This window comes from Nanorana parkeri, unplaced genomic scaffold (genome assembly GCF_000935625.1).
Source record: "Nanorana parkeri isolate BGI_ZX_2015 unplaced genomic scaffold, ASM93562v1 scaffold1623, whole genome shotgun sequence".
Taxonomy (NCBI): Eukaryota; Metazoa; Chordata; class Amphibia; order Anura; family Dicroglossidae; genus Nanorana; species Nanorana parkeri.
The window spans coordinates 128471-152065 of NW_017307891.1; the positions used below are offsets into that span (position 1 = coordinate 128471).

The 23595-nt window shown below is 40.8% G+C and overlaps 1 protein-coding gene across 1 annotated transcript in view; it reads right to left on the reverse strand.

Moving 5' to 3' along the window:
* CDH11 (cadherin 11) overlaps positions 1-23595 on the reverse strand; it is a 142461-nt gene that overhangs the window by 71358 nt on the left and 47508 nt on the right. The window lies entirely within an intron of this gene.

Here is a 23595-nt window from a genome sequence, read left to right on the forward strand (position 1 = left end):
CCCCTCCAAGATCCATGGAAAAATGACCCCGGCAAATTTATAAGTGCAATGAAACAAAAGGCCAAGGGGTTCACAAAAGTGGCCAAGGAACCAGGAGTAGAACATATATTTCTCAGTATAAGATGCCCAGAAAAGCTGTGTCCAGATATAAGGATGCAAGACCATGAAAATCAAGATCACGTGGGCCACAGCAAAGAAAGACAATTCTAGGACAACACTGGGCTCAAGATCTGGACAAGGTATACGCATCCCACTTGGAGAGATGAGGAGTATATATAGCGGAAGAAGGAAGCATAGACAACAAGGAAATAATACATAAAAGTGAAAGAGAAGTAGCGCTAGACAGTAGTCCAACCCCCGGGGCCCCGAACATGAAGGGACTGCAAACACATGCGTAAAGTTTATTTTTAGTAGGGATGCACCAATACTTTTCGAGCACCAATGCCGATGCTTGGCATTTTCATGAGAACTACCAGGGTTGCAGCGGTTGTAGCTCGGACTTAGCTCTGGTGCTCCACCACTGTCCTGAAATCATTAGTCGATATTGTTTTAGAAAAACTGTCACATGACAATAAACAGAAATGTATCAGTACTCGTACTTGTAAGTACTTGGGCAAGTATCAGTACTTGTACTCGCAAAACTGGTATCTGTGCATCCCTTATATATATTTATTAAACCAAAATCATACATTAAAACAGAGATCTACAAATCCCAGGAGCTCTGTGTGCTCCTTACAAATGACAGCTGCCTCCTAACTATTAAATTTTTCTCTAGTCTAGTCTTGGAGCTCGAAAAGTATCGGTAGATGTTCTTGTACTTGTATCGGGTACTGTACTTGGTATCGGTGCATCCCTAATTTTTAGTACATATTATAAGGTGTTTTAGTTAGTAATTACAATGTATGGCAAAGGCAATGCACAGTACTTTCTTAAAGAAAAAATATAAGAATTGTTTATGATACACAGTGCTTTAGCAAGCTACAAGCCGTTCAGTTAGGATTTTATTCTACTTTAACTCTCCAGTGTCTACAAAAAAACAAAACAACTAAAATATCAGTTTCCACTTGACCGACCCTTTAAATTAGCAACAGCCCTCAAAACACAACAGCATTCTTTCAACACTCATTAAAATCATCATATCTTGCAGAAAGCTATTAGAAAGTTAGTGCCCTTGAAAAGCACATTAAATTCACCGTATTAAACAAAGCCACAGAAGAGAACAGCACCCTCTAAATGCACATAAAATCACCATATTTAGCAAGGACGCATTGGAAATAGCTGCGTATCGAAAAGGCTGTGGCATGCATCCACTATTAACAAAGCTGATTTAATTGCCTATGTGTGACTAACACTCGTTTAAAGCTTGCATTCCATTGTCAGATTCATTCTAACACAACAAGCAAAGGTTTCATGGAGGCTTAATACAAAAGTACTTCTTTGTGACAAAATGAAGCTGTTTTTAAATGTGTGCTGCTAACAGCTGTTTCATATTCATTTTTTGATGTAGTACAGGTAACAAATAACAAACTGTTAAGGAGAGGTCTCCGATCTTTGTCAACTTGCAAATTATATTCCAACATAACTAATATTGGCGAGCCAGCCAAAAAAAAAAACATAGAATGTGAAAGTGTAACTGCATTTTTTTTATAAAGTGGTTTCTATTTCCAGGCAATATGTTGCTAAATTCTATTTAAACTTTCTCAACTGTACCAGATATACAGGGTCTGCTGAAAGTTATTATCCCTCACAGTGGTGGTGGATGGGTTATATAAGAGGGAGATGACACTGTGATTTCATTTTCAAAGTCTCAACATATACTATCCTGTTATATTATCATAATAGGAATATTTTTGTTTTTTGGATTTGTTTTTGATAATGCAATCGAATCTTAATTTTAAAAAATCCCTTTCCTGTAGTGAGTGCATATCAGCAAACAACAATAAACAGTAAAAAAACATCTGCAAATCACTTTCAAAAACTGCCTGGATTCCCAATGTGCTTTACGTCTCTTTCGCTGCTGCTTGATGTGATGCATTCTCCATTTGACAAGACTACCTATCACATCATGCATTGCTACCAGCAAGCAGTGATGATGTTACCTTGTGTTAAGTTCAGACAGTGAGTTGTAGTTTGGATAGCAGGCATAGTTAGAGTGGTGATACAAGGAAGTGCAAAATAACAGGACTGAATGAAACTGTGTCAGTGCATTGAGGAAGCACATGCTATGTGCAACTTCAATAAGCAAGTTTACAAACTTCTAGATCAATATGGTTATTAGGAGCGGGATAGAACGTATGGGAATTCAATATAGAGATACATATTTAGTTTCCGTTTTTAACAATAGATACCCTTTACCATTACAGGAACATCAACAGCATATTTGGTTTAAATGGTTGGGTTTAGATACACTTTTGTTTATATTTGGGTTTAGATACGCCCAGTTTTTTCATCTATTCAATGTGAGACCTCCCAACAATTTTTAATTTAGTCATCTGCCTTTGTAGCCTCGCCGGCATCTCCTCTGCCTGGGATTATATATAGAAATACATAATTATTTTTTAGTTTTTTACCATAGATACCTTTTAATGATTACAGAACTGCATTAATATCCCTATGTTATATCTGCATACAATTCAGCTGTAACAATGAAAGGTATTAGGTACACGAACCTTATGTGGAAGAAATTAAAAAATAATTTGCGCAGCTTTTCCTCAGCTTTTATATAAGAGAAAATGAACAAGTGGAATTTAATTACCCACAGCAATTTGCCACCCATTGTTCTGATTGTTTCCCAGTTTTGAGTAACCAAACAATTAAAGCTGAAATACTGCCGTTTGACTAGTATTGTGAAGGTTTCAAAAGAATGTCACCACAATATTGACCATCTGATAGCTCAAAACAGAGAAAGTGATAAAAGCGCAGGCAACAAATTGCTGCGGACCACTTAGCTCCATGAGAAATTTTCAGTTGAAAGCGGATGAAAACCTTCCGAATTGTCATGTGTGTAGCCAACATTAAACACAAGTCTGCCTTTATATTCTTTCAGATTATTTAATTCCTCCTCAATGGTTGCCTTTAAAGAAGGAGACCCTGTCTGCAGAATGACAAAAAGATTTCGTTCTTAGGTGGTGCTGCAGATTAAACACACAGTATAATGGAACTCGTGGCCACAAAAGAAATAGTTTTTCACAAAGATGGTTAAGAAGTTGGCATGCCAAACTGCAGACTAAATGAATCAGAAAATCAAATGTGTGAGCTGCTGAGGAAAGAATGAAAAGTGTCAGTATAATAAAGTGAGGCTTAGGCTACTTTAAGATTCCCATTTTCAGCTTTTTGATCGTAGACTTCTTTGGAACTCTGTCAGATGCTTCATATTGCAAGGAAAATTCAAGTACCAAAGTGCTAAATGGCACAACTCTTTAATAGTTGACATTGAATGCTAATTGACCCAATATAAATGACATTTGTAACTGTTTTTGTATCTATGGTATAGATACCAGTGAGCACAGTGGCTTAGTGGTTAGTAACGGGTTCCCAATTCATCCTGGTCAGGACACTATCTGCGTGGACAGGGCCGGATTTCCCACTAGGCCAAACAAGGCCCGGCCTTGGGGCAGCAGGGAGTAGAGGGCAGCAGGGAGTAGAGGGGCAGCAGGGGTGTGGAATTCCTATTTTCCGATGCCCGGGACATACAGTTTCGGGCGCCAGGTGTGTAGTTGTTTTCTACATTTAGCCCTGCTTTGGGCAAGCAGAGCAAAATGTACAGGGGGAAAGCGGCCACTTGCTTTGGACTTGTGCTTCAGGGATGGTTTTCTTGTATTGGGAAGAGTGATTGGCTTCACTGGGCCACATGTTTGCTGGGAAAAATTAACTAAAAAGGGGTCTGCAAAAGCTTTTTGGTAAAGCTAAACTCCAGGCTAAACAAATAACATCTGAATACAAGAGGCATGGGTATTCTTTCTTGAATATTGGAATTTTTTGTATATCTCTTCCAGTTCTATGCAGTAATATAGAATTTGCCTCTATGCAGGAATGTCTTGTAATCAAGAGCAGTGATTGCTTTTCTCTCTCCTTGTGCAGAGTGACTGATCATGTATCCACCCCCTACTGTATTTTTCTGTAGGCAACCTGTAGCAGGTGGGGCCTGCTGGGACCTTCCTTTAGCTCTGCTCTCTGCACTGATGCACTATATAGCAGTGATGATATCTCTGTTACTGTTAAGGTAGTATCTTGGTCTTCAAAGGCATTTAGCATTCACACAGTGAATGTATATCCTTTGTGGCTTAGTATGGAATGGCCACATGCAATAGGAATGGTAGTTGGGGATGGGAGTGAATGTCGTTGAGATTGTGGGGTAGCTGGGCAAAAACTTGCCCGTCCTTGCCTTATGTACATCGCCTTCTATTTATTTATTTATTACAAGTATTTATATAGTGACGACAATTTATGCAGCACTTTAAAAACTGCATATTCACATCAGTCCCTGCCCCCCAGGAGCTTATAATCTAAGGTCCCTATCACACACATACAGGGCCAATTTAGACCAGAGCCAATTAACCTTCCAGCATGTCTTTGGAGTATGGGAGGAAACAAACGCAAGCACAGGGAGTATATGCAAACTTCTTCCAGATAGTGTCCGGACTGGGATTTGAACCAGGGACCCCCAGGGCTGCAAGGCAGAAGTGCTAACTACTGAATGATACAATGATAGTGAGTGGGCCAGACCAGGGGTCTACAATTGCCAGTCCGCCCATTGAAATGTGCTAAAAATGGTACTACACATGTTTTTTTTTTTTAAACTGGTGGTCAGGGGAATATGTAGCTGGGATAGCGGCCACTTGTCTTTTAAAACAGAAATTAAGGGGACAGAGCCCTTCTCAGAACTGCTTCCAGAAGGGATTTATCAGTGGGGGAACACCTGTATATGAAAACATAAAGAAATGACATATATAGTAATGCAAAAAAAAAGTTCTGCCTGAAGTTCAGCTTTAACATGTTAGAGCTCTGTGAGAATTTAGTGATTGGGTAGCATTTTACTTTAAATTCCTTTTTTATGAGGTATTCCTATTATTTGGTCCACCTTCTTTATATAACTAATACATCTGCTCTTTACAATATTTGAAACCACATGATTCTGGGAAGCAAATTGTGGACTGCTCGCCTGTCAGTCATGTCGTTTGTAATCGTTTTGCACACGTCGAATCTGAGCAGTGCCTCCAATCTATAACAATGACCCCAAAACATCCTTCTGTACAGCAATTTTTTTTCCACGGGAGCATCCTGGCTGTTTTCCAGAAGACGAATGTCAGAATATATTGTGATGCAGGGAGTGATTGAAATTGCGGAAGATTTTTCATTTGCTATTTTCAGTATTGGCGTTCTGAGATATTTCACTCGGGGGATTTGCATAAAAGCACACCTGTGTTCAGTATTCCTTTACACAGATCAATGCTCTCTAGCTCATCTCAATTCCAGTCCTCTCCCCGTGCTGCACTAACAGGCAGAGTTTATTATCTTCCTTGACTGCAGTATAAGTAATAAAATAAAAAAAATGCCAAGCCAATTGTTAAAATTCTCATTTTGCAGCTTTAGAACCTCTTCTAGGGCATCAGTAAAATTAGCGTTGCACATTAGAGATTACGGATGTGATAGAGAGACATACATCAGGTTGGGTTCTTGTAGGTATATATAGTGTGGCGTTTGCTTTCCTGAGTATTAGGCATTGTTTCCTTTTGGCACCTCAAAGTTCTCATTCACAGTGACCACCATGGTGGCTCTCAACACAGTGACCACCCAACTCACGTACTACCTTTCTGCTCCTCTACACAGCCTATGACCATTATTGGATAGTGTAGATGTGGCACCAAGTTAATTCCTGTAGACCAAGGTACACATTGAGTATCCGCATCTGTGGGCTTCAGTGCCATTCGCATCTCAACAGGGTACAGAGCTTTCCCCAGAACATAGTTTGTGGCAAAATACACCTGAACACATGGGTACAGCTAAGGGGAATGCTTAACCTGGATGTGTGGAATGAAGTGTCTAGTGTATAGCTAGCTCAAGCTAACTCAAATGGCCAATCACTGGGCCAGTGCACTGTTAATTGGAATGGCTACTTGCACTCCAACTAAGTAGGGCATAAGAAAGGGTCACAATATTGCAGCTGAATTTAATGAAAAGGGAGAGTCTGTATACACTTTGCTGGTACAACTAACTAAAAGCAGGACATTTAACCCCATCATGACTGAGGCCTTTTTTTCATTTTTTGCACCCATGTTATATTCCACATTGTAGGCCTGAAAAGTACTTAAAACCCCCAAACATTATATATTTTCTGAAAGCCAAGACCCTATAGAATAAAATGTTGGCAGTTGCAAATTTTTATGTTGCACGATGTTAGCGCAACTCCTTATCAGACCCCAAAATGTAGTGAAACATGTACTTAAATGCCCCAAAACACAATAAGATACCCATTTTTTTAATAAAATATAAAAGTTTACAATGAGTAAATAGATACCCAACATACCCAGGTTAAAAATTGAGTTTGTCCGTGAAATGGCGACAAACTTCAGTACCCCAATAAGTCCATAGTCGACGCTTTAAAAGCCCCCACAGGTCATCAATTTAGAGATACCAAAAATACTGGCCCTATGACCCATTTTTTTAGTAAAATATATAAGTTTACAATGAGTAAATAGATACCCAACATGCCCAGGTTAAAAATTTAGTGCGTCCGTGAAATGGCGACAAACTTCAGTACCCCAATAAGTCCATAGTTGACGCTTTAAAAGCCCCCACGGGTCATCAATTTAGAGATACCAAAAATACTGGCCCTATAATCATTGCTCTCACTCCGGCGTGCGTGGCTATACCCAACATGTGTAGTGCGTTCGTCGTTTTCATACGTAGGCCCCCCCAATGTGTATTTATGTGGCGAAGCCTGTGCTCGCAGGGGCGGAGAATTTCAAAAAAATGTTTTACATTATTTTTTGATTTATTTTATTTAATTTTAAAAACTTGTTTTTTTAAACCGCTGTCATAGTACGTTGGCCAAAACTATACCTAGTGTAGTTCTGATCAACCAAACACATGATATTATTATCTGAATTGAATAGCACATCTTTTCTTATAACAATCTAACTTCACAATCAGAAAACCTAAAATATCCATTGTTTTAATAACACTTTACTTGCACCTTCCCCCCCAAAAAAGAAAAAAGTCAGCCAGTGCTCCCATAATGACGTGAGTATTACCAAGCAAGTGTACAGCAAGGTGTTTCTAACACTTTCTATCAGCTTCAGCACAGAAGCGACAACACCAACAGCTTAATATGAGATGTGTTGCATCTCTCTCCTTACAGGTGTTCACGTCAAAATCTGATGTGATTTTAGACTTAAAGTGATGTTAAAGTCAAAAGGTTTTTTAAGCTATTTGAAACGCTGCTTAAATCATTTACAATGTATGCTGCTCCTTGATATTTAAAGTTTTAGCTACCTGCAGAATTAGCTGGTCATCTGAGCACTGTCCCTGACACCCTGTTTTAGGGTTGCTCTTTTCCCTTGAAGGGTCCTAAGCAGCCACCCTTGTGTGTGTTAGTAAATTATGTGAGTCTCCACAACCAAACAGGCATTGCAAAGCAACACTCCTCTCCTCTCTGCTCCCTGTCCTGTCTTCTCCATCCTTCAAACCAGATTATTATTTTTTCTACAGTAAGCATATCTACCTTTATATTGGTATCAGCCTCAGCCAGCACTTGAGCACAATGTACTGCATGTATTAAAAAACAAAAGTGGACCGAAAGAATGAGCAGAGTGATGGCTCATATGTGTGTGTCTGGTCCTTCTTTGCCCAATCAGCAGGGATATGTATGAGGTCTTCACCAAGCTGTGGTGGTTGATTACCCTGCTGTTGTGCTGTATCAGTGTCTGGATCACATAACTACATGCACTGAGTTGCAAACCATTTGGCAGATAAAGCTGTCCCCATGTATGTATTGCAATTGTGTGGTTAGCTGCTTGGTTGAAGCTTAGCTTTGGTTCTCCTAAATCATACCTCCCAATTTTCTGAGATGAGAACGTGGGACACCTTCCAGCATTATGTATTTTAGCAATGGGCACACCCCTACCCCAGCTATGTGAACCATTGGATATGTTCTTGGAGACTTCCCTCCCTCTTACATTGCCCTTTCTCCACTTTACCTCCTCTCATTCGCTCCAATATTTTAATATGTGACACTATAGTGGCTTGGAGGGAAGCTCATAAATGTATGCAACTAAACCCTTATTTCTCTTGTCATCTATATCTTAGCTTAGCTTTGATTCTCCTAAATCATACCTCCCAATGTTCTGAGATGAGAAAGTGGGACACCTTCCAGCACAATGTATTTTGGCAATGGACACACCCCTACCCCAGCTATGTGAACCATTGGATATGTTCTTGGAGACTTCCCTCACTCTTACATTGCCCTTTCTCACTTTATCTCCTCTCATTCGTCCCAATATCTTAATATGTGACACTATAGTGGCTTGGAGGGAAGCTCATAAATGTATGAAACTAAACCCTTACAACCCTCGTCATCTATCTCTTAAAGGCAAGTCTTCATTTCCACAGGGGGAGGACTATGAAACATTTTCTCAATGGGAAAAGAAGAGAGTTTCCCTGTTCATACACTTTCTTTCTATTGATAAACATAGGTTACTAACTTTTCCTGATTTCAGGTCCACATATAATGTTCACGCAAAATGATTTTCTACATTTCTCACAAGTGATTGCCCACATCAAAAAACTTAACCCTGCGTTCCCTCAAGTATTGACTTTGTCTCACATAGACAAGATTGTCTCAGCAGGTAGGATGTCCATATCAGACATATATCCTTACCTAAGGCATGTTACTATACCTTCGTTGGCACACTCCAACCTTTCTAAATGTCAAAGTGACATTCCCACTGAGGACATAGTCGATAAAAGATTGCTGGGCTATTGCTCAACGTGTAAAGTAGCGATAAATGAACAGTGGAGAGAGATGCAGATTAAGATCACCCACAGAGCCTATTTTGGCATTTTAAATTAAAAACAAAACAATGCCAAGATACATCCTTCCTTGACCATTGCCCCAAATGTCAGTTATGGGCCGCGTCACTATTCCATTGCTTATGGGCTTGCCCTTTAATCCAATATTTTTGGGCCAATGTTATTGAATTTGTTGCAACTGTTGTGAGTTAGAGGATCCCTTTGGATGCCCTTTTGCTATTGTTTAATTATTGGGAAGCTTCTATTACCTCCTCTATTAAGCTTAGTAGATATGACAAACAATGGATAGGCATCTCCCTTTTAGCGACTAGACGATGCATTATGAGGGAATGGCTTTCTCCTTATCCCCCAATACCATCCATAGACTAAAAGATGACCTCTTAAAGGAGAACTATGGGGTTAAGGCTTTTCCCCATAGTTCTCCTTAGGGTAACGGGAGGACACAAACTAGCGTCCTCCCGTCACCCTAGGCTCAGTATACCACGAGCTGTAGCCCGCGGTATACTGAGATGCCGCAGCTGAAGCAATTAGAAGAGTAGACTAACATAAACATTTTCTTTAACAGATGGATTCCATTTATAAATCATATATTTACCTCCACGAAAGAGAAATTTCTGTCTCCCTTTAAATTCCCTCTTTTGGAAGACCAAAAAAAGGGACAACTGAGGAGGAAACAGGAACAGAGGGATTTAGTTCCAACTGAGGGACAGTCCCTCAAAAACAGGGACTGTTGGGAGGTATGCTTAAATCTATTAATGGAAATTGACCCAATCTGCAAAAAGTCCTGCAAATTAGAAGCACATTCACCAGCATTACTAAAAAGTACATCTTTACTGATGCCGGATGTTTTTTGTAGGTTTTCAGATCTGTTACTCTAGAGAAACCCATGTTTATATCCATTTTGTTGACTTGTATGCAGCTGCAAAACGTGAGCTGTGAACATCTGGCTTTGGATAGCAGAAGCCTCTAGTGGGATTTCATGGTATGGATAATGCTGCGGATCACGACAGGTGGAAGATGTAAGTAGCAATTGGATTTTTCCTGATTTCTTCATTTTAAACAGTATAACCATTATCTTCTAATGCTTCATTTTGCTGTAAGTAAGCCATATCTTCAGAGAGCCCTAATCTCAAATGACACCCTTGGACTTTTGTTCAGCTTTGTTCGCCAGCTTTGGAAAAAGAAAGTAAAGGGGAAAAAAAAACAAGCCTAACATAACAGCATGTATTATTTCTGAATAACTGATACAAAGTGACCAGTCTTATGCACTAAAGACTGACTGAATTCTGCATTGTGCTGGCATGATAAAAAGATTACTGGGCTTGAAAAGCCGAGGACTAAAAATCTCACAGCTTCTTAGGGAAGTAACTGAAGGCGCCATTGTAACTTCCCAACAAATCCTGCAATCCCAAGACACTTGACAACGAATGCGCCTGACAATAGAATTGTTGTGTTTGACAAAACTCTTCTTTTCTATCACAGAGCTTATCTGATTAAATCGCAAATGGCTCTTATTGTCCCCCTGTTTAAGAAAAAGCCAGCCTATAGTATATAGATATCTCTCATTACTTGTATCTAAAGAACGGACAACCTGGGATAAGTCGGGTAAACATATGTTTGACCTCTGTTTAAGATCTTCATTATATCAGTTCATTATTTGGCTCTGTCCTCATTTTACATTCACAAGGCTAAGCTAATGCTCCAACAAGAATAATCTGCTGAATGGCTCCAAAAATCATGCAATGCTTGATATAATCTCAAATGTATTCACAGTAACTCCGGAATGTGTTATTTGTATTTAAGCCTACCATACTACATTAGTCAAACCCAATAGTTGACAGATGGATTTGCAATTCTGCCCCAATTCCCAATAAACACATGCACCACACGATGTGGATTAAAACAACACAGCAGCCCTTTATTTAACTATATAACAGAATTCCAATAACAAATCATAATAACCATAGATCACATAAATAATAACAACCTAATAAATGTTGTTACAAAAAGGGGTCTTTGGTGTCCACTAGTCAAAATAGGGCTTTTACTAAATTCAACCTATGTCCCTAGCCACATGTCTTCCACTGGCTCGAGCATTGTTCCAGCATTACCCATTCCTGACTTCCCAAGGGCCAAGACCCCATCAACAACTGACACCAACAGGGAAGTACCATAGCAACAAATGCACATTTTCCCCAAAGACCCTCTAAGCCACCAAGCTTCAGTGACAAACATGTAGAAAATAGCAACTACCAGCAACCTCACAGAAGGGAGGGTGGGTGGGACAACATGCTTCCTCTGTTGACTTTCTAGAAAGGACTCCCAGAACCCTCTGCAGCTCCTTTCCATATGGTTCTTCCCCACCACCTGACCTCTGCCACCAATCAGGTAATATCTGCTGTTCCTTCCCAATCTATTAACTCTTTCCCCGGGGACAGTAGTCTAAGGCCTGGTGGATGTATAACTTCCTGATCTAGAAATGGGGCTAAACAGCCTTCCAGTAGCCAACAATAGACTGTGACTAATTGCAAGGTTATGCTGGCTGCTTGGAGAGCAGCCAGCATAACTGGAATCACCCCAATCTAGTCCAGGGACCACAATGCCACCAAGCAGGTGTTTTGGCTGTGTCGCCCAATCCTGCCCAACCCTCCCCAAGCAACACATTAAGTCTTCAGATTAGGGTTTGATTGCAGTATTAATAGAAAGGCTGATATTTTTTTTAATTTGCCACCTATAGGTGCCTACACATACCTGCACTAGCCTCCAAATCCTTCCTGTTTTGGCCAAATGCTGAGCTGTAGTAAAGTAAGTCAACTTTGGTTTCCAATATCACCAATCTTGTTGAGGATAAAAGGTCATAGGTTCTGATGACAGCAGCATGCTCCATTATTCATAAAATCACAGTGTTGTCTAATTTTCAGTCTGAAAAGCAGCACCATACAATGCCTACCTCCTTGCATGTATAGTACTAATTAAACAGACATTCTAAGAATACTTGCTGTACAAAGAGAAAAAAGCAACAGTGTTTTTCTGGCATACTTAAGGCTCAGAAGACCTTGTTTTAAACAGAACATATGGTACCATTGACACATTACTGTAATACAACAAGTCTTTTCCTTTTTGGTGTAACAGTTCCACATTCCATGCAATTTTCATGCATGTTTACTAGATGATCATTAAACCTAGAAGTTGCTTTATTTAAAATCACTGCTATGTACAGTAATACGTCTGACTCCAGTAAAGAGTCTTGCAGACTGACTGATTTTGGATACAGAACATTTGTGCTGTTATTAAATAGATCTGTAATATAACAGTGACTCAGAGAGCTTCACCCACAGGCAGTTACTTACAGACAGCTTCTGCACAATTGTTCAAAGCGGTAGATGTAAACCATGCACACAAGGTGGCGAATAACTTATTGTAAGACGCTATTTGTCATCATTGGCGGGTTACGGCTATTAGGTTGTTCTTAAAGGCCGTCTCCATCCAAAATGTATATTTCTGGGCTGCTACTACTTCCCTCGAGGCCATAACAAAGGCGTACATTGTGGATGGGGCCCAAGTTGTTTATTGTATGTTTTTGTTAAGGTCTGTTCCTCTAAAGTAGAGACATTTCTTGCACAGGATCACTTCTACATTGCTCCTAATTGCCCCTCATTTAGATGGAAAGTCCCTCCTTTGGAACCAAGTTCCTCTGTCCTTTTTTCCTTCACTGGTGTCTGATATAAAGACCTCTATATCAAATATTTCATTTGAGTAGAGGAAGTGTTTTGCTGCAATAAAATGTCATTCATTCTCTATAGTAATATAAGTATAAAGAGCACTTATGGGTTTATCCAATCACTTTTTGTGTATTACAGTGGACCTCTGCACCCCAAACATAAAAAGTCCGGTGCATGCAGCTCTGTATGCTAATCTACAAAATGCCTCAAGTCATGTTAATTAGAAGATTTCTGTGTTTACTTGCATTGTATTTTGTTGAACCTCCTTGTATTGAATATGCATTGGTGATGTAACCAGGACCTTAAAGCTGTCCACTTAGAAGGCTACATCACCAGTGCCAGCCACACACTGTATATGCATCCAACACAGCCATTTCAGCTGTGCTGAAAACGCCTTCACAGTGACCGACCTATCACCAACACTTCTCAATTATTCTCATCTCTTCAGGGAAGCCTATCCCACCTCAACCTAACCACTGAACCCTCACATTCTCAAACATTTCATCCCCACACAGCTACTTCCTTATGTATCACTGGCCCCTCCCTTTTATATTGTAAGCCCTCAGGGGCAGGGCCCTCCTTATCATCTTGTCTTGAATTGAATTGTAATTGTAATGTCTTCCTTATATTGTGAAGCACTGTGCAAACTGTTGGCACTATATAAATCCTGTATAATCATAATAATTACTATTTACATTTGGGAGCCAGGGTCATGTCACTCCAGTGACAGCCAATCACAGTGATCAGGAAGTCTGCTTGTGACCTGGTGGCCAGCGTTAAGGAGTTAAGGTAATTCCATTCACATATGCTGTGCAAAGACTAAGGAACAATTCACATTTCTATGTTCCAGTAATTTGTGTTTTACTGTGCGCTGTTCCAATGAATGGTTACATGTGAATACGAGTGCAGTGCATTGCAATGCTATTCCTTTTAAAGACACACAACACAGCCCTACTACAGAATCCTACAATGTGCATATATTCTGCATTTTGGTGTACCACGTAAAAAAAAGGGGGTAAGGTCTGTTTTTCCTGTATTAAGGTGTGCTGTCAGCCCCTTTAAGATGAATGTGTTGCCTTAGCACAGCAGTCCAAACCCACTGGGTTGCCCAATGTTTAAGTGATAACAGTCACCATCTCTCTATCTGGGATAGAGACAGGAATTAAAACATGTCGAGGGATTCTAATCCCTCTAATTTTTAATTAAATTGGACTTTAATTAGAATGGAGCCTTATGTATTTCCTTAAAGCTGAATTCTGGGTATACAATGTTATTAACGTTTGCAGTGGAGCTACCCAATCACTGCAAGGGTTAAGTGCTTATTTTTGCAAAGGGTCAAATTTAAAAAAAAGTTATACTCCATTTTTTTCCCTAAGCAAAAAACCGCACTTAACCCTTGCAGTGCTGGGGCAGCCCCACTGTAAGGTTAATAACATTTATATCCAGAGTAAAAACCTGCCCCTCCAAACTAGAGAGAGCCACCAGCTTCGCTCTCCTTTTGTTAACAATCAATCGAGGAAGGAAAGAACAATCTAAGCTCCAAAGCGCTTTCAGCGAGCCCTTCTTACAGACAAGAAGAAATCAGAATTTACTTTTTTTTCAGACTGAGCTTGTCTGGGTAATAGATCTGCGATCTGTAATCTTCAGCTTGAACAAGTGGACCTAAATCTGTCAAGGATCTGAAGAAAGAAAAAAAAAAAAAAATGAAACCGCCATTTACAACCTCAATGACCCAGTTTTGAGTGCTGAGGTTTTATTACCTATCATTTACTAAATTATTGTCCTGTAGGACAGTTGTCTCCCTAACAGTAACCATAATTTGTACCTTGTGTATTGACTTTCTGTTCTTTTTCACAGTCAGCATTATGCGGCATGCCAAAGCTCCTTTTTTTGAAACACAATCATTTTCTTTTTGTTTTAAGGACAACACTGGTTTTTTTTTAAAGCTCTACAGATTAAAGATTTTTTTGTAATTAATATGGGGACAGGACACATAATTGAAAAACAAAGATGCCCATGCTTCAATACACACCTTCAATCTGGAACTGTCTTCTGCAGTACTTCTTTTTTGCCACTAGATGTCCTCGGTCTTCTGGAAGCCTGACCTTGATTTGTATAAGCTTCCTGTTCTCCCCTGGCGGCACCTGCCCCCGAAGAACACTAATCTGGGCAGCACACACCCACGAGCAATCGTGTGAATCAGCCCTCTGCAAACTAAGATGTAGATTACTGTAAAAACTGTCATTATGTTCAACTAGGCTTTGCAAATGGAACAATGTTGAAAGTTGTTTCCTCTTGCAATTACATGTGCACATAGCAAATTGTAACATCTTTCGCCGAAGGTGGTCTGTTAGAATTGTCCTTATCTTTAATTTTTCTTTAATATATGATTTGTTATACTTTTCTTTAATAAATGATGTGTTATATATTCATCGGGCTGAATGAAAAAAAAAAAAACATTCCATCTTTGCTCAACCAAAAAAGGGCGAAGCATAAATGGCACAACATTTATTTTTGTAGCTGCAGAAGCCCGTGTTCATTAGCAGGAAACAGACGCTTCCCCTATGAAGATCTTCATCTTAATGTGATTGCAATATTCAGCAACCTGAATTTAGCTAGAATCATCACCTATGAAAAGTAGTACGTGTGTGAAAAGTGCATTAGCACTGTGCATAACCAGAGAAAGCCAAGGATGATTGATTTATCTGCATCTGAATACATTTAAAGAGGAACTGTAGTCTATCTAGCCGGATCAAATCTGTATATGGGTTGGGGGGGGTTGTTACAAGACAGTAAAATTGGGCAGCAACGTTGTCATCCTATGGATGGGGTATCTTTAAATGGCCTGGTAGGTTTAGATTAGACTTTTTAAGCTGAACCCTAGTGTCCCTTCTTATTTTAAGGGTTAAAAGCTAATTTTATACCTAGGGTGCCAGAAAAAATGAACTACTCACTTTTATCTTTTGCTCCCCTGGCAGCCTGTGCTCTCTTCTCTTGCCTGATGCTCCAGGTTGTGGGCACTCCCTCACTGTCCTCATGTACAGTGCAGGACAATTGATTGGGCATGTACTGGATGATCCAGAAAAAGTGAGGTGCTGGACTATTTTATCCACCAAACAGGACGCCGTGGCAAGACTTACTGAATTCACCTCGGCAGCTCTACTGCAAAATGAGCGGTTGTCCTACAGCGTCCTGAATTGAGAAATCAAATACTTGAGTACCAAACCATCAATTTGACAGTCCACAAAGTTTTATTGTTAGAAATGATCTAGCAACGTGAAGAAAAAGGGTAAACAACTCTTTTCAGGGGCCAACATTTCCGTCTTCATCAGGGCGAAAAAAAATGGCTAACGTTCTTAATGTATCAAGTGTATTCACTGTGCATCAAGCACCTATAACATCAAGGTGGTTGATGCACAGTGCATACACTTGATACATATCTAAGGGTTAATACCTTTTAGCACTGCTGCATAATCGACACGGGGAGGTTTGTTATCCTAAAGCGCAGATCATTATTGGATTCATGAGGTTCTTAATGGACTGCTACCTACAGGTTTTTGAGGGATATTCTCATGTCTATCCAGAGTGAAAAAAGAGCCATCTCAGTGTACATGTTGTTAGGATATTTGTGTCCTGCAAGGATATTTTTTATCCAGACTTCCACTAAAGGGCTCATTCACATGGTCACAGAGGGCCATACACCATCACGAAGAGGCTTATTTCTGCACCCAGGGGTCACAGGTTCTTGTGTAACACCACAGCCAGCAGCCTATACAAATCAATGACAGGCCGGCAGATGCCACAAGTAATTGCACCTCCAAATGGGTACATGCGTACAGGGATGGTTGAGTGGCCACTCCTCCATACCTCTAGACATGTAACTGATTGGACTTGCGTACAACCATGACATCTGCTTCACCCAAGGAGAACAGTGGGGTCGTTTCCCAACCCAAAGCCTGCTTACTAGGCAGAGAAAGCAGGTCATGAGGTCATCACTCTGCTCTCTCTTTCTATCAGAATGTTCCCGATCATCATATTTGCATAAATCAAACCTGGTTGGCCAGGTTGCTGTATGGGAGACTGCAAGAGGATAAAAATAATATATAATTTATTAATGGATACAAAACTGCACTAATGTGTTTCTCATATATCTGAAGTTCTGCTTTAAGCCAAGAAGACCATAAAAAAATCTTTACCCTTCTGCCTAAGTCCTAATCTGTCTCTCCTAGATCGGAATCAGCAATCTGCTCATTGCACGGTAGGTGAATACGAGGTCAAATCATCAGTGTGACAGTGAAGATAATCCCTGCGTGAATGTCACAAGAGCCTCATTCACTCTGGCAATGGCATGCATGCTTTAAAAGCATTTAAAGGACATTTCTAAATATATGTAATCATTTTAAATCACATAATTCGCACTGTGCGTTTACCTGTGTTTAGGTACATTCAGTTAAGCTATGATTAGTGGAAATAGAATTATCTGCACCCAGGTGCAGGTTATATATGCATATGCATCTAGATGCATATAAGCGCATGTAAACGCAACTACAGTGAAACATAGGAGAATGTTATCTGGAAAGCATCAAGTTTGGCTATACTTCCAAAATAATTTATCCTGCATTTAACTGCCCTCTCTCCAGCTATTATAAATAAATGGCCAGATAGAGCACCTACCAGAACAGGTCACCATTTTTAAATGACTTTTTTTCTGTGCCGCAGCGCACCCTTTAGCACACGCATTAGCACAGTAACTATGGTTGCAGCAACATTGAAGAGATCCCTAAAAAAGGTACAGAGCCAGTGAAAGATGAATTCATAAATAAGAGAGCTTCAATGGCCTGCAATGCCTCTTTAAAACTGAATTCCAGGCAGATATAAAATGTTCTGTCATTATTAATTCACTATTAGGCCTCATTCACACTGCCGGCCCATACAGATCCATGCGGCGTGCATGGCTGTATCAGGCCACTCCCAGAGAGGACAGGTGCTTTGTGTGATTGTATGCAGCAGCCTGTTCTTCTCTATGGGCGTACATGGCCATATGCTCACCCGAACTGCACATCCATGCAGGTGTCTGTGCTTGGACGCAGACAGGATCCATCCTGTCTGGGTATGAGTATGGACACCCGCACCCGCACAGAGCTGTACGGGCTCTTAGCAGTGTGAATGAGGCCTTATATTTTTTAAATGCATGCGCAAGTACCTGAATATGGTATCAAACTTTTGCAGTCTACTGTACAATCGGTACTGTAGAGCTCAAAGAGGGGGCAGGGGAAGCAGCAGAAGGAGCCAATCAACTGCTGGAGTGCAACAACCATGCACAGAGGAGAAGAGAGCAGATTTACACAATCTTTAACATACTGCACATTCACATCCGTAATTACCCTCAAAGAGCTTACAATCTAAGGTTCCTATCTCACATACTGTACATATAGGGTCAATTTAGACAGGAGTCAACTAACCAGTGACGTGCTGTGCCTTCTGTGCTGGGTGAGGCAGCCCCCAGCCTGCCAAAGCACCGCCGTGCTTTGCCATTGATCCAAGCCATCCACAGAGCTCACGCCTCTAACACAGAGTAGAGGCTGCGACAGCTCTTGCCTCACTGTTAGGTTACACAAGCAGTGGGGGAGCCCGCTGCTGTGTAACCTAACTACCTGTCAAAAGCCAGATGTAATTAACAGGCAGCGCTCCGTCCATAACAGGATTTCCCTGCTCTGTAACCTGTAAAAAGCTGGTCTGAATGGAGAAAAAGCTGTCAGCTTCAGACTTGAAGCTGACACCTTTTTTCTTCGTAATGCTAGGTGAGTCCCTGACCGCACATCCCTGCAACTAACCTACCAGCGTGTCTATGGAGCGTGGGAGCAAACCCAGACAAGCAAACAGGAAAAACATGCAAACTCCATGCAGAAAGTGCCCTGACCAGGATTCAAACCAGGGACTTTCAGGGATACAAGGCAGAAGTGCTAACCTTTAAGCCATTGTGCTGATATAGCTCTCAACTTGGGTAGTATAAGAATCTCCCAGGTTATTCAAACCACCATTGCTTGTCCACCACTGGAATGTGAATTCCAGGGGAAGTGGGTTAGCCATTAAGGCACAATTTTCACCTAATTCTATAAAGTTATTGCCTTTCATTGCAGATATGGGAGGGGTCATATAACAAGGCTTTGAATGTGCCAATCAGGTTTAGAGTCATGTTTCCAAAGTTGGCTCATCCCCAATCTCCAAACAATGCAAACAAAGGAAATGCCGTAGGGTCATTTGGGGTGTTCCTGGAAAAGCGGACTCCATCCTTCCCGTATCCTCCTCCTCCTCTTCCAGTAATAGACAGTATCCTTTTATCAAAAAGGCGATATCATAATTGTATTAACCTCTATTTAATTCCGCAGGCCAGGTGCACCTAAAAAACACCACATCTGAGCCGATAGGAAGCTAATTAATCTAAATACTTTAGACAGGATCGCCCTCAGCGGAGGATAGGATCTCCGCTGCCTTTGTTGTAGTGCTAAAGACCTTTCTACAAATCCCGGTGTGCAGTTTATTCGTGGAAAAGAGATACAAACAGATGATACCTATCTATCCATCATGAGGCAGGAGAAGAGGACATTTACAGGAAAAGACCACTTACGGCCGTATTAGTATGTATTCAGACAGCAAATTTCCAGTAAACTTCTATTAAATTATGCACCTAAGGCCGAAATCAATGAAATGGATTTCTCCTCCTCGCTGCACTATTTGATTACATAAAGCACCTCCGAAAAACTTTGCTTCCGTCAATCACGCCTGAATCATTATCAGCAGAGGAAACTTCTCATGGGAAAAGGCTTACGTGATTGGACGATGTCCGACAAGCCAAGAAGAATGGAGGAGGTATCACATTAACCCTTTTTTATTTTAAACAATCTAAAGACTTCTAGTTCCCTTCCTTACCTATTGAGCGCTTTAATGCATGCTTGCTGAATGGCGGTAGTGCTCAATATGAAGATTCACATTTTATATTCAATGGTGCCCATTCACACTAGCAGTGTTTCGTCATTTTTCACGTGAAAAAGTTCATGAGTTTTTTCAGACACAATCACAAGTTTTTTGAACCATAGACTTTGATGGGTTCCAAAAGAAGTCACCTGAAATTCAAGGTCCAATGCCAACTCTGGTGCCCCCATGAGGTATAGCATCTGAATAAAGGTGTTTACACATTAGACCTTGGAGTGCGGGTGACTTCTTTTCCAAAACTTGAATTGACATGGAACCATCCACTGTTCATACCAGCACCCAGCTTCTGAACTTTGGGATTCCGGTCTGGTGTGCGGTTGGATTTAGACTATTATAAACTTTGATGGAAGCGCCTGAGAGATGTGTGGTTATGTTGAGATTTTGTCCCCAACAACCATCTCCTTCTACTAGTAACTAGCTTTCCATTAGATTAAACAAAAACCCTCAACAAGCATAAAAGCAACGGAAAAAGCAAGTGCAAATGTGCATAATGTGCGTAACAAACACTCAAAACAAGGAAGACCTCCCATGAAAATATAATTGGCCACTTTATATATAGTATTGTAAGCAAAACCGTACATTTTCCCTTTTCACATGGGATGATTGTAGAGGATGGAGTAGAGGATACTTCCTAAGACTCCCTTAGATCTCACATGCTGTATACCAATCTACTGAGATGAATCAAAAGAGCTGAGGGTAGACTATTGGTGTAGTAAAAACGTACAATGATTGCTCTACAGAACCTCTGAATATAATTGAATGCAAATAGATATATAAATAACACCTAATGCACAAGATAATGTACATTCTTTATGTTCCTCTGCAAATTCTTAGAATGTAACTTAACCAACGCTCATAAATTGGTCGCATTTTCCTTTAATCATCTATCCTATTGTAACAATAAAAGAAGCAGAGTATCAATACATTAAAGGGATGATGTCTCAAAAAACTGAAGAAAAATTCATACAAGTTGTTTCAGAAATATACTGAGGCAAATATCATACTAAGGCAGGCCATAGAGACCGACGAACATTAGACATTTATATACAAGCTATTCATTTGACTAAGTTTTCTGGGCCAGTTTTTGTCTTAAAGTTGACCTTCACCCCCTTTCACTATAAATCACATCAGTATGCAGCTCTGCATGCTGATTTGAAATCATCTTACATTCATTAGTTAAACAAACATGTTTTGCTATTTCTTACAATTATTATTTTTCTACTTTCTGGTCCTCTTCGGGATTAGTGATGTAATCGGTGCCAAAACGTTGCATCCTGGAAAGGTTACATCAGAGCATTGCTGGGAAATCTTATTTGTAATCTCATGATATCTCAGGGAAAGGCATTTTCCTCCCCTGAGATGATGTGCATGGTCATATGTCTTAATCACGTGTGCCAGAGTTCCAGGACGTAAAGAGAGATCTAGTAGCCTGCCCTTAGTTAAAATGGCCACTGTAACATGAATGAGAAGGAAAACAAAAATAAGGTATGCAAAAAAACCAAAACACATGTAATTATGTATAATGGGATGCCTGCCTTTACACGCACATGAACTTTAATGGCATCCCAGTCTTAGTCCGTAGGTTTCAATATTGAGTTGGTCCAACCTTTGCTGCTATAACAGCTTCAACTCTGCTGGGAAGGCGCTCACAAGGTTTAGGAGTGTGTCTATGGGAATGTTTGACCATTCTTCCAGAAGTGTATTTGTGAGGTCAGGTACTGGTGTTGGACGAGAAGGCCAGGCTTGCGGTCTCCGCTCTAATTCATCCCACAGGCGTTCTATCAGGTTGAGGTCAGGACTTTGTGCAGGCCAGCCAAGTTCCTCCACCCCAAACTCGCTCATCCATGTCTTTATGGACCTTGCTTTGTGCACTGGTGCGCAGTCATGTTGGATCAGGAAGGGGCCATCCCCAAACTGTTCCCACAATGTCCCATGAAATTGTCCAAAATGTCTTGGTATGCTGATGCCTTAGAGATGAAATGTTCTTTAATAGGTCCGTTCATAAATAACAGAGACAATTGGGAAAATGCAGCATTATGGCCACTAGCTGGCGCCAAGGATAATAGGAAGTAAATACATTCTGCCTCATTCTCACAACAGCTGGTTAACCTGCACAGAATGAATGTACCTGGATGAATAAGCTATGTGATTTTTTTGTGTTTTATAAATAGGCCACTTTATGTGAATGTTTCCAACCCCTGCAACAGTTTTTGCAACTCATGCATAATAAGGAAATACTCGGGGATATTTCATATAGCACTGTGCTGTTATTGTGCAGCACAGGAAGGAAATGATGATCAATGGAGCTGCAATCGTATAGTAAATTGTCTCTGACCGTATCGTTGCTCCTGTTCTGCACTGCCTTGCCATACATGAAATATCTCTTAGTAAATATTCTCAGGCTTAGTGTATTCAGTCCCAATAATGTCACTATTGGTATTCATCAGTAAAGTACATGCAGCAGACATGGTAAGTTGTTTCAGACGGTCGGATGCCTTCCTATAATAAGCAATTATAAAGGTCTGTTTACAATTAAAAAATACATAACATGATGTTGGTCAGGACACTTGTACAGTCGTTATTTGGTGTCATGCTGATTTTTTTTCTCAATTAAAATAAATTGGATTTTTTTTTTTTTTAGTTGAGTCCTTTTTTTTTTAACTAATTACATGATTATGTCTTGCTTTCAGATCCCAGATAGTTGTTCTTTTGAAGCAACAGTGGTTTGGTTGCAATGTATTTTCCTTTCTTATATTAGTTGGAAGGGTATCACTGTTCAGATAGTTTGAAGCAAACCCGAAAGCAAAAATGTAAATATATTGCAGCTTACCAGTCCTTAGATGCGGTGTCCACATTTGTATCCTTTTTTTAGGCTTTTATTTTTATGTTATTCATTTCTCCTGGTGATCTGGCCAGTAACACATGTCTTAGGCCCAGTGCAGACCTGAGAAATCCAGGACGCCCTTCCTGGGATCGCTCGGTCGTGCACAATTTCAGCCAGCGATTGCCGCGGGGCCCCATTGATTTCAATGGGGTCACATCCACGCGGCATTCACAGAAAAAAAGGAACATGTACCTTTTTTTTGCAATACACGACGCGCGGCTCTTTTAGTCGTGTTCGGATGCATGGGCGGAATCGCGGCGGGAAAACGCGCGATCCGTCCGGCGCGACTGGGTGCCATTAGAAAATAATGGCACCTAGAGCACAATCGTCGGTGATGGGTGACCGCTCTATATGACTTTGTGAGTGCTGTTTAATGTGAGATTGCAATCACAGAGTCGGATAGAAGTGACATTTCAGGACTGATCAGCTGTTCCAGGGCAGATCGGTTCTCCCGCACATATGATCTGTGATGGCCATCTGCCCTGGAACAGCTCACAAAGCGCTGAAATGCTTGACCCATTGGCGGTCAAACATTCCATTGCCGAAAAACTGGACGGGATTACGTTAAAATGTGTGACCACATGACTGGTCACACATTCCAACATAGGGGTCTATTCACAAAGCTGCCGAGGGCAGCCGAGTGAATGACCGATCAGAAGTGAAGTGAGCCGAACACTGTTCGGCTATTCACTTCAGGCTGGTACGGCTGATTTCAGCCGTATATCGGCTGAAATCAGCCGTACATCGGCTTGCTTCGTGTGGATTCGGATCAGCCGAACATGCTCAGCATGTTCGGCTGACCCGAAGTGCAGAAGGAGTTCGACTCAGCCGATCCAACATCTGGATCGGCTGAGCCGAACCTCCGGCAGGCTTCTCACTGCTGTTCGGTCTATTCTGAAAGATCCCGAACAGCAGTGAGAGAATAGCCGAATGCCGCCGAGCGGCATTTGGCTCGGCTGTTCTGCT